This window comes from Amblyomma maculatum, chromosome 10 (genome assembly GCF_055883805.1).
Source record: "Amblyomma maculatum isolate TAMU_Amacu chromosome 10, ASM5588380v1, whole genome shotgun sequence".
Lineage (NCBI taxonomy): Eukaryota > Metazoa > Arthropoda > Arachnida > Ixodida > Ixodidae > Amblyomma > Amblyomma maculatum.
This window is the reverse complement of record NC_139353.1, coordinates 49,266,607-49,281,888: the sequence shown is the minus strand read 5'-3', so window position 1 is coordinate 49,281,888 and position 15,282 is coordinate 49,266,607. Positions and strand designations below refer to the sequence as shown.

The 15,282-nt window shown below is 43.2% G+C and overlaps 1 long non-coding RNA gene across 1 annotated transcript; it reads left to right on the top strand.

Annotated features, from left to right (window-relative positions):
• Positions 1-218: 218 nt before the first annotated feature.
• On the top strand, positions 219-12,544 carry LOC146176343 (uncharacterized). Its single transcript, XR_014701176.1, has 3 exons — positions 219-474; positions 6,134-6,218; positions 12,365-12,544. It is a non-coding gene; the product is annotated as an uncharacterized LOC146176343 (long non-coding RNA).
• The last annotated feature ends 2,738 nt before the right edge of the window (positions 12,545-15,282 follow it).

Below are 15,282 nucleotides of genomic sequence, written 5' to 3'. Positions count from 1 at the left end.
TCGTATGATAATACATTGCTGGTGGCAGAGTCAAACCGTCTGTTCATTATCGACACTGATCAGACACAATGCATTGTCTTGAATGTTCTTGTAGACACAGCCATGATTACCAGCAACGATTGCTTCTTCAACAAAAATTATGCATCGCCTAATATATGAGAGAATATCAGGCCTTATATAAGGCTTCTAAGTTCCCTGGCTTTTGACTCTGAAATTGAGAGCCTGCTAAGAGGTACCTTTTGTAATAAAACAACAAAAAACTAAAAAAAAAAAGATACATTCGTCACAGTGGAAACGCCCGGCATGGACAGTATTCTATAGTTTGAGTGTGTCGATCGATACTTCGGCAGCCCCAACGCGTCGCTTGTAATTACGGACTATATTCAAGAAACTTTGTATACACCAGCAAACTGAGTTTGCTCCTCTCGGCTGCATGGCTAAGAAGGAACGAGTGATCTTCGGCTCTGAAAGGACGTAAGTAAATTGACTCCTGTAATGCGTCGTGGAAGAATAGCTTGCTTGAAATTGACAGAAACGATGTAGGACAGCGCGACACGACCTCTCCCTTTAAGGAGTCAAAATACGCGTCCACCAAGCTCAACACAGGGCAGAGACAGTCGACGAGGCTCCTAAAATAGAACTTTAATTCTACCTTGAAATTTCCTTCCGACCTATTGCAGAGGCTTGCCCTCATACCCAAAGAGTGCAGGAGGGTTTTGCTGCTTTGGCGCGGTCAGCTCAACGTTGATTTAACACCCATATAAGTAGAAGAAAAAGGTGCTTCAGAACAGAACAAGTTTTATTCCCCTTGATGGCCACACAAAATTGATAGTCCCACGAAAAACGGTTTTACAGCGATTTCGCGGGTAATTACATTACAGTGCGGCCACGCCTTCCTTATGTCCTCTATTTTCTCAATCTTCTTTCGACGCTGTCATAGCCCCCCCTTTTTTTCAACCAATGTTTCTTGTCTGGGCCGTGTTTTGTGGTCTTGCAGAATGTAATAACGTGTAGCCTTGGCCCTCAATATTTGAAGAATGTGCCCTGAGGTCAATTATTTATTATAAAGGAGAGATGGAATATTCATGAACCAAGTGTTAGACACAAAATGGCAATGAATGAGAAGCTGCCTTAACAGCTGTTGTCCTGGGCCTCGAGAAAAATAAGATAGCGAGGGGGAGAGCTAACCTTCCTTTTGAAGTTATTTCTGGGTACAGATTCCTGGCGCGAATATAGTTGAAGCATGCGCCAGTGTTGCACCCCTGCACACCCCCACAGACTGCGGTAGACAAGCAGCAATATTGCCACACAAACATTTCGGGGCTTTTTCTTTCTCTCTCTATTTATTTCGTTTCTCGGTTTCTAGGTGACGCAACTATCGCAGCTGCATCAAAAATTAGTGAGAAACTGAGAGTCCGCCTTAAGTGTACGAGACGATAGCGACTTATGGTTCTGTTCGATGCTTCCCCACTGAGAAATATAACAAAGATTGGAAGTTTACAGGACGGAAGCTAACGCCAGAGTGGAAAGTCTACTCGGAACCGGGTTCCAAGTCAAGTCCGCTAAACCTGTGTTGTGAAACTGATTAGCCTTGTGGTGAAAAAACAGCTTCTGTATATATACTTATCGAGGTTTTTTAGATATCCGAACCATTGGAAGTAATTAGCAATACTCATCAAGAACTATGACACATATAAGGAACGACACATGGCTTCTACTTCCTTGTGCATTTTATTCTTTTTTTTTTTTGTGCAGTGTGCCTGCTAAAAATATAGTGTTGGGATGTCCATCACTAACATATATCAATATCGAGAAAAAAACATTGCCTACGCCTCATTAACACAAAAGCAGGCCTCGGTGGCCTTTCTACGTGAACTTTAAGAGGGTCAACTGCTGAGCTAGTTGATTGGCAGATATAACAACAGGGTATTTAGCGAAATAGAGACGCACACAAGAAGCACACGTACGTTCTTGGTGTCATCTTTCTTGTGTGTATCTTTGTATCTGTACTAAATACCTGTTATGTCTCCATGAACAGTGACACCAAATATCAGATAACAGTATCATGTCATCGGATGATGTCATAACGCATAGAAGCAGCAATATATGCCGAAAGTAACACTGTAACAGATAATGACAGCCGTGGTTATTATGTGACTACATGATGATGTAGGCGAAGGAATAGACGCAGGCGAAGAAGAAACGTGCAACATCATATTAACCTTCGAGTCATGAGTCATGAAATAGGCTTACATCGATATACGACCATGGCAGAGTGAATGTATTGAACACCTCGTATACACTATGCATAAACGCATGTCATGACAGTCATGAGGAATATAGCAACGTAGAATGGGAAACCAGGCCAGGCTGGAATGCGTGCTTGCAGTTGCTTCGGCTTTCCGGCTAGGATAGGGAAGCGAACACAGATTGAGCCGGATGTCGTGCGAGGGAAGAGAGAATCGTATCATGGGACGACATGATGTCATTGCGCAAATGGGAATAGGGCGTCGCTATCCGGACTATCAATAACAAAGTACTCATACCGATTGCACACGAACATTTAATACTTTTAATTTCATAGACGACAACAGGCGTAAGTGTCTGTGGCGAATTGTTCGCGTTTAAAAACGCCTTGGCTATACATAGACTGCAGTTTCAAAATTGTGTGTTATGGTCGGGTGGTCCAACGAAAACGCCGGAACGTTCGTGCCCTGCTCATATTTGGCACTGGAAAAGACTCAATTTTTGCATGATAAATTTGCGCTCATTCCACAGTAAGTCATGGAAAGTTTCCTTTCATTAAAGAGCACTTCTCCGTACACATGCTTATTGCATCACACGGTTCCATTAGCATGTCTCTGTGAGAGCACCATTTAGTTCAGCCAGATAAAACGTGAATTCGTGACGACTCTGGAGTGCGGCTGTAGGTCCGTGTCAGTTTCCACGAGCTGGGAACAGCGCTAGTACTTTAAGCGTGCTACACCAATAGGAGGGGAAGGTTAGCCCAGATTTTCTGTGATTAATAAACTACTAGAGGAGCTTGGTACTTGGACACGTCGCTCATTAGTGCCTCGGGCAGGCCATCAGCGCATTACAAAGAACCGAGGCGCTCGAACCATACATAAAAGATTGCACGTTTTTGACGCGGTGAAAGCAGCCGGGAGCTTTCGTAATTAAGGCGGCTAACTTATTCAAGGCGCTCCGAAGGAGACGCCTGCAGATGAAAACAGAGCGCTGCACCTCTTTTAAACTCTGTGACCTGCATGGGCTTTAACCTCTGCTTTGTTCGTGAGTTAATTTGAATAGAGATGCTTTTAAATGCCTTCCTTTCGTCTCTAGGGTGGAGAGTAGAGCAATGCTTTCATTAGAAACAGCGCGGTTTCAAAAGCGCCGTATTGCGGCCGCCTTTGTCCTGAAAACTGCCATTATGAAAAGACGGGCTTCTTGCATAATCACCTGCCTCTTCTATGCTTCAGGTAGAGCGAGTTATCGATCGGCAGAGGCTAAGCTTAGATGCGGTATAGAAGTGCAGCACGGGAGATCCTGCGGTGAAAACCTTTCGTCATCTATTGCTAAAAGAATTTCAGATTAATATCAGGGGATAACAGTATGGCGAGGAGGATTATGCTGCAATAAACGTTCTCTTAAGTATTTCTTTAAATTATTGAGGCTTTCTTCCTAGTTGTTTAAATCACTTATAATTACACTCCTCTGCGGAAGATTTTAAAAGATGGGAGCCAGTACAAGAGTGCCCAAGGGGAGACGTGAAATTAAGCAGCCATTGGATGAAAGTGCCTTCAAACAGGAGTGCTAAAATTTTTCAAAAGTTGGTGTCGGTCGTAAATTGGCAACAAAACAATGTAAGTAACTATTATACTAAATATAAAAATTATTTTCTATCTCGAAAACTTCGGAGTTCTCTTCATGTTTGACATTTTCCAGCGAACTGCTAATAGTAGGAAGCATTACAAACTGTCAACGATATTTTGGTTCTCGGGCTTCCAAATACTAAATGTCTGAAAGAATTAGGAACAGTTAATTGACTCTGCGAGTCCCTGGTAGACAACCACAAAACTCCTTACTGCGCTATATTAAACTTGCGAATGCGAAAACGTCATAATAAATCAAACTGTAAGTGAATACTTTCTTTCCTTCCTTTTGGAAATATAATTCAGGTATCTATAATTTCTTTTTTTGTGTGTGTTAAGTCTTCTGTAGCCATAGAAAAACAAGGTGGGTCTAATGGGACCTGGAAAAAATTTCTCAATAACCAAAAATTGACGATATCCTGCTACAGCATATACTACAATCTAACTTAAGAGGAGTGCTTTAATAAACGCACAAATTAATAACTTTCAACCTATACATTAAATCTCAAAACAATATCTGCGAGCTTGCCAAAATATTACACAAATAAAAAATACATGATTAGGCTGATAAAAAGCCGCGATAAGAATAAATCAGAATATATGATATGCGCTCCGCTGAAATATTTTAGTTCTAAAATTTGCCATACTGATCTGTAAGTGTATTTGTGTGTGTGTGTGTGTGTGTGTGTGTGTGTGTGTGTGTGTGTGTGTGTGTGTGTGTGTGTGTGTGTGTGTGTGTGTGTGTGTGTGTGTGTGTGTGTGTGTGTGTGTGCGTGTGCGTGTGCGTGCGTGCGTGCGTGCGTGCGTGCGTGCGTCATTAAGTACCAGTGGTCACCACCCAGCTCCGAAGGGACTGCAGCGACTCTGATGTGCCATGTTTCCGAAATGCATCAATAAATGTTATGAACCAAAATATTCTGGTACATGAATAATGATGTCGTAAAGCCATTGGGAAGACGCGCTGCTCTCATAACAACATTATTAATTTACCAAGAACATTCCTTTCTCGATCGGTCTTGTTTTCAAAGCACATAGTACAATTTTCGTGTCTTCGAACTTTGCGTGGTTTATGGCAGAGATGTTTGGTGAAGGGCGGCTATTTTGGGTTTGGTTGCTATCACTATTGACCCCCAGCTCCAGAAGCTCTTCTGTGACAGCTAGGTTATCAGACTAGGCTGACTGTGCCAGAAAGGACATCTAAACATGCCGCTAAGTATAACTAAGAGTTCCTTGTGACGGCTGGTTCGCATCGTCTCTCTCTGCAACTTAACAAACACCGGCAATACAATGAAACGCCTTCGACGCGTCACCACTATGGAAATAATACCTCGCGGTATATGTTTCGCACACTTCAATGCAATTTGAGCCTGCACATCGGCACAGTACCCATGAAGATTGCGAGGCCTATGATTTTGAGCATTTCACTTGGAGTGCACTTCGAATCCGAAGACCCGTCGTCCGAGTCCAAGCATACGTGTTTCCTTACCTTAATTGCTCCAGGGAATCAGACGGGTATCTAATGATACCCGTCTGATACTAGGAGTACGCAATGATATGGTCCCAGCGTCCAGTCAATATATGAAGCTGAAGAGCCTCGTTGAAAGGCCTGCTGCGGCCGCCAGATGTCGGATTCTGGTAGGTTTCAGTGCTAGGCAATCCCACAGTAATGGGTGAATGTAGGCTTTAATGTTTTCGTATTTGCATATCGGACACTCTGGGCGGGGATATAAGTGACGTAAATGAGACCACATCCCAGTGACAACTGGAGTGACGGTAATCTCTGCCAGTGTCCTCTGAAGGTTTTCCTCACATGGACGGATAAGAGCACGCGTGCGGCACTAGAGGTGTTCATGTCTTGTTAAAAGTAGAGTAGTATAGTCCAATTTAATGGGCTGATGCAATGATGAGCCTGCAGTCCTTGTCGGGTCGCTAAAGCTGCATAGGTTTGAGAAGGTACTATGTCCCGTCGGACCTACTCATACGTATAGACTACGGGGTGCGTGACGCGAACTGGTGGATATCCAGACAAGTTAATGAGGAGCAGCTGACACGTGAGAGTAACCGTATTGATTTCGTGGGCATCAGTATGGATTATAACATGGGCCACAGGAGGCACAGTTGTGGCGGCTACGGAGCAGCGTGTATCTTGAACTGCAACGAGTTCAGCTCAAAATTAAGTACGTGGTTCCGTAAATTGGAACATGGAAGTTTGACCAAGACCAGATCTGCACGGACAGTAGACTGCTGTTCTTTCTTCGCAGCGTTGAAGGCTTGCATCTACGAATATAACAGTGTATCCTCGAGGCAGGTGAGCCTCATGTTCTTCCCATCTCTGCCGAAGCGACGGTAGGTGCTTGTGTTTTCACCAATCACTTGCCATACATTGGCCGAAGGAAAAACAAGAGTGAAAAGAAATTTCTGTACCGGTAGAAGTTTGCTTGATTCGGTTCTGACAGCTAAGTCTGTATCTTTGCCCAGGTGCACATAAGTTAGGTTACTAACCTAACTTATACATGCTCCTGGGCCTGACGCGAGCTTCGCGGCAGTTTTACGCGGAGTACGTCTTTCGGTCAAGAAGTCATCGCCTTTGTCTTTGCTGTCGCTGTAATGAAAATTCAGATAAATGGTGTCGCAGAAAATACGCAAGTTATTTCGTACATAAATTATTACTCAACCGTGCTTTGAACAGCGGTCACGGTGGTGTCATACTATTTCGCTTTTCATTTAACACCGATCTTCTATCGAAGTTGCAGGCTAGTCTTCGACATGGATTCGAACCGACAATCTATGCACCTCTTGCAAGGGTAGGTGCTCACTGAGAAGTGAGGTACATCAGCTTCCGTTCGGCCAAAAGAAACTTAAACAGAAAGCATTAATGTATTCGCGGAACAAATAGGCGGCGTCAAAAGCGCTGAGACAGATACTTTGCGTTCCTTCCCCCAACGAAGTGAAATAAAATGTTTCTGCGTCAGGCATTGTATTTTTCTGTTGTAAAAAGAGGAATGAATGAATGAATAAATAAATAAATAAATAAATAAATAAATAAATAAATAAATAAATAAATAAATAAATAAATAAATAAATAAATAAATAAATAAATAAATAAATAAATAAATAAATAAATAAATAAATAAATAAATAAATAAATAAATAAATAAATAAATAAATAAAATAAAATACGGGATCAAAGGCGCTTTGCGTCGACGCTTAAGGCGAAGGTTGACCGTTGCCCTAATTTTTTTCTCCTCAGCTTCAACCGCACTCCAGATAAAACCCGCTTACGCGTCCCCACCTGTTGAGAAAAACAAAGCAAGCTGTCTAAAACCGGAAATTTAGATCTGAAACCAGCTTCTAAATTGCAAGAGGGGCTCCAGGGCACGAAAATGTGAGCTTAGCAGAGCGCGAAATTCATTGTCATATTCGGGCATATATGAACGATGGCCGATGGGACGGTCCTGAAAGAGGTAAGAAACGCCACCTGTATGCTGCATACTAAAGAAGCTACAGTCAGTTTCGCATCGTGTAGGCATCGTATCATGTAAAAGACCTCCAACGTATTCATAACCGCGGTGCCAAACTTGCTCTTTCGCAGTTATGACTTCCGCTGCAGCGGGACAATAATAAAGAAAATCTGAGATGGAAAATATTATTGCGTCCTCGGTTAAACGCCCACCTGGAATTCATTTTATAGATACACTCTGGTTTCCCTGTGATAAACAAGGATGTGTACACCTTTCATTCCGCTTCATCTCTAAGCGATGTGATCATGATTTTAAACTTTTATAAATACGCTGTAGCGCTTCGCTTTTGCGGAACACATTTTTTTCGCCTCTTGTGCACTGTTGAATGGGCGTCCCGTAAGAATTATGCAAATGAGAACATGTTGCGAGCTTAAATAGATATTATATTTAAAGTTGCCATATTAGCATATCACCATGTTATCACCTCCTCGCCTGTGTCTTTACTCATGGTCAACCATATGCGACGAAGTGCTCTTGAATTTTGTGGGCCTTGAATTCCTGATGGGCTAAATTACGCGTGTTATTGCCCTGAATACGTCTCAGTGCTGCTGCATTCTTCCTCTTTCTTTTCACTCGCGTTTTTTCTGTACACATATGGTTTTCACTTATCTCCCACCTGGCGATGTTGTTTGGAATGGCTGCCCTGCCACAATATTCCTATAGCGATGGACGTATGTAAATAAAGAAACAAAGCAAAAAAAAATGCTACCTATACGTGGGCATAATAGCAGATTCAAATAGACGAACCGTCTCAGCCTTCAGTCGTTTAAGGCGGAAGAAACGCATGCAAGTGCCATGCATGCATGTAACTGGAACAAGCTGACAAATGTGAAGTACTTTATTATTTGCACGTGGTAACCTCCAACGCCCTAAAACGAACAAGAGAGGAAGACGGTGGTAGAAGTTAGGTATCTCCGCAATGATGCACCGGTCACTCGATGAGTGGGTCGCATGCAAATAAAACCGGTAACAATGTGAATATTGATCTTATGTCAGGAGGCAAATGTTTTCTCGTTATTATATCTCATAACGTTTCTTCAAATTTTCATATTGCATTTATGAAATCGAAGACTAATAGTATGCTTTCAGGTTGGCCCAGCGTTCCTCTAAAATTTGCCAGGTACTGGGTTCGATTCGTGCTGCCGCCAAATACCCACTAATTTTGGACCAAACTTCTGATATTACTAATATTTTTTTTCATCCACAGGTTCGAAAAAATGGTAATGTACATTACACTCATTCGTCCGGAAATTTAGCATGCGTTTTTCGTTTCGTCGGGAGCCCCTTCATAGCAATCATGAACTATTAAACAAGTGAGAAATTAAAATCGCAGTTTCATCTGATCAGAAACATATCGTTAATGCATATAAAATCGGACTTTTAGCCACCCATCTATCCATCTACTGTATTCAATTCAATAAGATTCACTTATTAACAGTAAATGTAACTCCGGCGCAAATCTTGCTTGACATGCGCTGTTTCTGAGTCCAGCTGCGCATTTATAATAGAGCTATACCCGCAGAAATACGTTACTTCAGGTTTTAAACTCAGAAACCTCTGTAATATGACATGGCCAGTAAGTAGAGTATTTTAACAGCCCATTACTAGTGATATGGTTTCGTCATATAATTGCGATGCGAGGAACCTTTATGTTATCCACAAAACGCGAAAAATTCTATTTATAATTTGCCTGACAGTTCGGAGAAACTTAAATTATGTACAAAATAGGACATGTTACTATTGAAAACATGGTAGATGAAGGACATTCCACCGGATGGTAGTTTCTCAAAAAACGACAGAAATGCGCGAATATATACCCGCCCAAATTTATCAACAAACACACGTACTACACGAAGGTAAAGAAACGGCTACAAGAGGCCGGAGGACCTGAATAAATAAAAACATTAACTGTTGAGTTGACCCGCTTTATAAGCCGGCAGCGGTGAAAAGCTGCTGAGATGAAAAAAAAACAAAAAAAAAAACACTACGCTGGAACCATGCACAAAACAATTCCTCAAATTGTAAAAGGAAACCTTGTGTGAGCGGTGGCTCACACTAGAAAGGAGCTTACGGCTCATTCGCTAAAATGGATCACCGCTACTCTGGCTGTTTACAGTCGCTAAGACTTTCTTCGCAATTAAGCCTATCCCCGAGAAATCCGTTTTACGAGAGAAGGCTTGAGGCGGTAGCAAAGAAGGAATGTGGAAGGAATGGACGACCAGTCGATACAAGCAAGCGAGTGCTCAGTGCCAGTAAGTCTAACCAAGCGCTTAGAGGGAGAGAAAAACAGTAATGAGCAAGAGATCGACGTGCCCAGCTTAGCCATGCCCTCAGAAGGAGTACGACGCTTCCGCCTTGTTTGGGTCTCGTAGCTAAATTGAAGGAAGGGACAAACATAGAAAAGTTTAAGGAGAGCTTAAGGTGTGGAAGCCAGAAATTCTTAAGACAGCCGGAAACAGTTCAAAAAGAAAAAGTGCAGGACCATGGAAGTATAACAGAAAGGAAGACAATATTTGTGGGGCTTACTTCCCTTGTTTGTTGCCATTAATAAAACAGAATATTGCTTTTGCGTACTCGAAGCTTGCGACTGAAGCTTTGAGCTCTCTTCCAAACGAAGGGGTCTAGGCGTAAAAAAAGACAATGAAGATACTACCAAGGATTTGATAAAATTTTTGTGAAAACAAAACGTGCTCGTGTTACATTGCACAGATGGCCTACTGTGGTTATAAAACGAGCCTGCTAAACTTGGATAACGCTACCCTACCTTTAACAAGAAAAGAGCACCTCCGACGCTGTGTACGGTAAGCCTCCCCTGCGGTCTAACCCGTGCAGAGCAGGTGGCGCTACGGAGGATTCGAGCTAGTGTTGCCCTAACACCTGCCGTGATTCGAAAATGGCCTCAATTTCGATATTTGTATCCCAACCCTGGGTGCCTCGTCTGCAAGTCCAGATATGTAGAAGCCGACATGGACCACCTGATATGGGAATGTCTAGCGCTGAAGCTGACGCGAATCCGGCACCTAGTGGCAGCTAGCCTCTCCCCCTATAATCAATCGTCATATGTTCACTGGATGCAGGGACCGCATCATCGTTCCCTTCTCGAATTCACTACATCAGCCAACCGTTTTGCATTTATTTGACCACACCCTTTATCCTTAATAACATTCTTTTTATGCCATAAGGAAATAGATATCGCAAAAAAAAAGAGCTTCTTCATTGACTTCCGCTCATACTTCCGCTCAAACTTAATATCTGCAACTATACTGCTTTAAGCGTATACACGTCGGAAGACGAAGAAGCGTAGAAGGCAGAAGCGAAGGTAAGTCACGAAAGTGAAATGCTAAATTGCGCACAAACTTTCTATGCTTCCTTTTATTCTTGGAATAATGGGGTCAATGGCTAGGTAAAATATTACCTATTTCTATTTGTATTATCCTTGAATATAAAGTAAACCAACGTAAACATTCGAGCCATTATAGAAGCGGTAGTAGCACAAAACATTAGCAGTTTAGAATTCTTACGGCGTGCAATCAAGCCAAGATATGAAGCACTTAAATCCACCTCCTGAAATACGAGCCTTTTCACCCCAGTGCGAAGCCAAGTATTCCGGCACTGAGAGTTAGTGGTATAACGCGCGGTCGGCTAGTCCGTGCAGCCATGAACGACAACTTGTCACAGCTGCGTATATGTAGTGCATCTCTTTTAAGAGTTTCTGCAGAATTTGCTCCATGGGAGGCTTTGGACAGCTTTTAATGGCCCGTTCCTGGATTGTGTACCATTCGCATGATCCGTAAAATTAAGTGGAGAAATTAAGCGGACAAAAAAAAAAGAGGAATATTCACTATTCTAGGCTGATAACTAAGAGTAGAGTGACGCCATGCTTGAATTCCTTGCAACGCACTTGGTTGTTTGGTCTGGACACGGTGATCTGACACACTGTCTTCCAAGGAAGATAAAAAGGGACTCAACATTGATATTCATTTTTAAATCAAGAAATGATTGACCAGCTTCTCAGTTAGAGGAAAGCTGGCACATTTTAGCCAAACTTCGTGCGTAGCTGACAAAAATTCGTCCCGCTCAAAGACCGAACCAGGGGCCACCATATGTACCGGGCAATCCCTCTACTAATTTGAACAAGTTTGTAGAGGTCAGTAAACCGAATGAACGCGAATAAAAACCAACTGCTCCGGCTTACAGTAAACACAGGATGTTATTGTGTCTTAAGTACTATCAGGTCTAGTCGATAAAAGTCAAACGACAAATGTTCGCATTTCAGATAGCACACTAAATTTCACAATCAGGATGTGTAGACAGTAGTTGCCAATTCAAATTAGGCTAGCCATGAAAACGATTAGATGGTAGTGACGTGGTCTGTTTTGTTTATCTGCACCTGTCCGTAGTTGCTAGTTATACGGGGAGCGTCCATATATATACTCTTTCTCGTTCTTGATGGCTGCACATATTGTAGCTGGCATAAATAGCCACCTGACCCTGTTGTAACTGGAACCTAAGAAATACGCTTACATCACTTTTTGTCTTCTGAATGTGAGCACTTTGCCTTTTTTCTTTTTTTTTTTGACACTATCGTGGCTGCAAGTCACGACACTCTTCATGCAAGACATGCGACAAATTGAGCGGAGAAACGGAACTTAACTCCCTCTGCCGCTTCCCAACTGACAACTCGTTTGTTTACCGAACGTCTGTTGTGATAGACGGTAGACTGTGCTGCAGAGAATGCATTCAGTCAGAGGTAATCAAATTTCTGGGTAAGCCACGTAGGCAACTCTTTCTCTCTTTCTTTCTGCGCTAGATCCCTTCACATGCCTCTCAGTTTGGTTTAAAAACAACGCCGCGGCCAATGCTCTCGCGAATGGTCTACTGGGAACCACCCCCAGAAAAGCAAAGCACTCTTCTTTCCTTTATCCACTCCTTCTTTTTTTCTTGGAATTCAATGCACCTTTTCCTCTGCAGAACCTCCAGGCATGGTAGAACGTTGAACGAAGGCGAGAAGCAAATTGCAAGAAACCTGTTCAAATAAAAAAATAATCCAAAAAGCAAGGGGGATCGCAGATTGAAAAACCAAAAGAGGAAGATACATCAAAGCGAGTTTCCGAGAAGCACTCGGCGGAGTCCCTGTGGAATACCAATAACCCTCAGGCAAGAGACCACGCTTTTCGGTGGGGTTTAACGTCAGTGGACGCCGGGTGACGCAGGGAAGTAGTGTTAGGAAGCCACTACGCTGCCAGAACTAGGCCAGTTTTATATTTGGCTCTTTTCATTCATCTTGATGTTATTTTCTTTTTTCGCTTTCATTCCTTTTCTTGCTCTCGGGGAGCATGGAGGGAGGAGGGTGAGCGAAGCAGTTTTCGGGGCTCCGCAGTTTCCCTTCGTCGGCATGTTTCCGACCACTGTCTTTTTCCGTTCGTGTTTCGCTTCCCGTTGTGCTTTCATGTGCTTAAAAGATCATTCAGCGAGACGTATTTAGTGCAAGCTTTTCCAATGCAAAGATATTAACTGCAAAGGTTATGGTAGGCCCTGTAAAACTATCATGTGGGCGCGCATCACAGAATAACTAGGTTGAAATTCTCAGCAGTTTAGTGTTTTATCAATATTACGCCAGGTTTCGGCACATCGCGTAGTCCGTGGCCGCAGTCACGAATGACCTTGAACAGCCGCAAAAAAGAAGAAGACGTAGAAGAACCCTTCTTATTGTTTTTCAAAGGATGAAACAACCTACTAACCCATCGCCCAATTGGTCTCGGAAGATGTGTATGGTTGTGGTGGTGAAAACGTTTATTAAAATAGTTACATGGAGGTTGCTCTGGGGTCAGGCTTAGTGCCCTTCCCCTCAAAAACACTAGGTGGAGTCCCGTGACCTCAGTAGCTTCCGCTGCAGCCATTGCTCGTTTGATCAACGCCTTTTGGGCGTTCAGATCGGAGCAGGCGAGTAGGGTCGCCTCCCAGTCCTCCCGGGTGGGGTTTGGGTTAGGTGCAAATGCAGGGTCGGAGGGGCACGCCCACAACATGTGGAAGAGGTCCGAAAACATTTCGCCACAGTGCGGGCACTCCCCGGAGAAGGCACTGTCAAAGTGTTTAAGCGACTCCTGGCACATCATGGCGTTCGTAAAGAGGTGAAGAAACACGCGTTCCTTCGCTCTTGGTAACCCTTTACACGGATGGCTGTAAAGATTGTGTGTGTTTTGGTACAGCTGCGTAATTTGTCTGAAATTGTAGGCTGGTGTGAATTCTTCTGAGAAAGAGGGGGACGAGGGTGCCCGGTTTGAAAGCGCTGAGATCGTTTGCACCATGTCGCATCGAAGCTTTGAAGTGCTAGTGTTGACAGATAAGTGGAAAATGCGGGTACAGAAAAATAATGCCTGTTTGCAATTTCCCGGAATGTGTGCGAGTATTGGCGGCAAACTTATGAAGGCAAGGGATCAACTACGCTTTAACTTTTCTTTTTCACGTCATTCGATTTTTTGCCGCCTTGTGGGATATATATTATTCAGATTTCATCAAGCGAAAGCTCTGCAAAATTCAGCATGCTGGCAACTCCCGATAAATATGAATCACACTCAGCATTCTTCCTGAGCTTAAGGCCATAAAATGCCGAGTTAAATGTTTAAAGCGGCAGTATAAAAATTCCCATATTGTATAAATCTCAGTGCGGGGCGCATACAAAAAGAAAAGTGCATACGCAGTCGGAAGGGCATACGCAGTGGTATTCGATCAAACTTCCCACATCAGAGTTAGGATGCGAGGTACACAGTGTTTAAATTTATATACAGCCTCTTCAGAATGTTATCTTCTTTCACGATAGGAATTATAGTTGAACACTGTTTTTTATTCGCTTCTCCGTCCTCTCAACAGCGCCTTTGCGTGTTGAGCCCAGTGACTGAGGAAGAGGTCACCTTTATCCTTTCCCTGAAACGCTCTTCCTGTACTCTTGAATAGCAAACATTAAGTAAAGTGTTATTTTACTGGTATTGGCCTCTGATGTTATACAAGTAAAGTATCGTTACAACCTTCTGCGTAGTCTTCCTTCTGCCTTACTCAATGAGGTCTTAAATGTGCGCAAGTATCCCTGCCTCTGCCACGTCTATGATCGTAACAACATTTTGAGGATGCTTTTGCGTAAATCTGTACTCTTTAGTGGCTTTGAAGACACAAGTTGCTCCACTGGAAAGCAATAAAGTAGATATTTTATTTCAGCTGCATTGTATCAAGTAAGGTTACAGTTTTTGTTAGAGTGACCACTATTTTTATAACGTAAGTCTCGTTTTTTATTTGCTTTATTCGAGCTAAAGGACTTTGTACACGCCATTTACTGTGACAGATCGGTGGTTATAGCACGCGGTAATAGTACCTTAAAATCAAACGGTCGTTTCATTGCCTCAAGACATGTTGGTGTTCTCACTTTCTGCGAATGTTATGCCTGGCCGTCGCTTTCATCTTTCACGTTCACTGCTACTGTGATAAGGAAATGATAAAAGTGAGCGAAAAACAAGACCTTTCTCTGAGAACGGCGCTTTCCAAGCAGCTGAAGCATACCTTCTTGGAGCAAGAAGCAGTGCCACCCTCGGACAAAAAACACGAGCAACTAGGTAGCTTCATCAGTGACCCGATGCGAACCCCATGGCATTTCGGACTCTCAGGACTTGACCGACACCCCACCCATCGATTTATTGCTTACACCTTTAACGCACGCGTGCGTGTGCCTCTCTTTGCCCAGAGGTAGCAAGAGAATGGCACGTTCGCTACCAGTGGCTCCTTCATCACAGTCTGGTCCGAGCACCTCGTTTGAGGCGCCGGACGTGACATTTGGGTGGTGTTGCTTCCCGGACACCTCTCGTCCCATGCATTTTCTCCTCTGAATGGAGCTCCCTGCG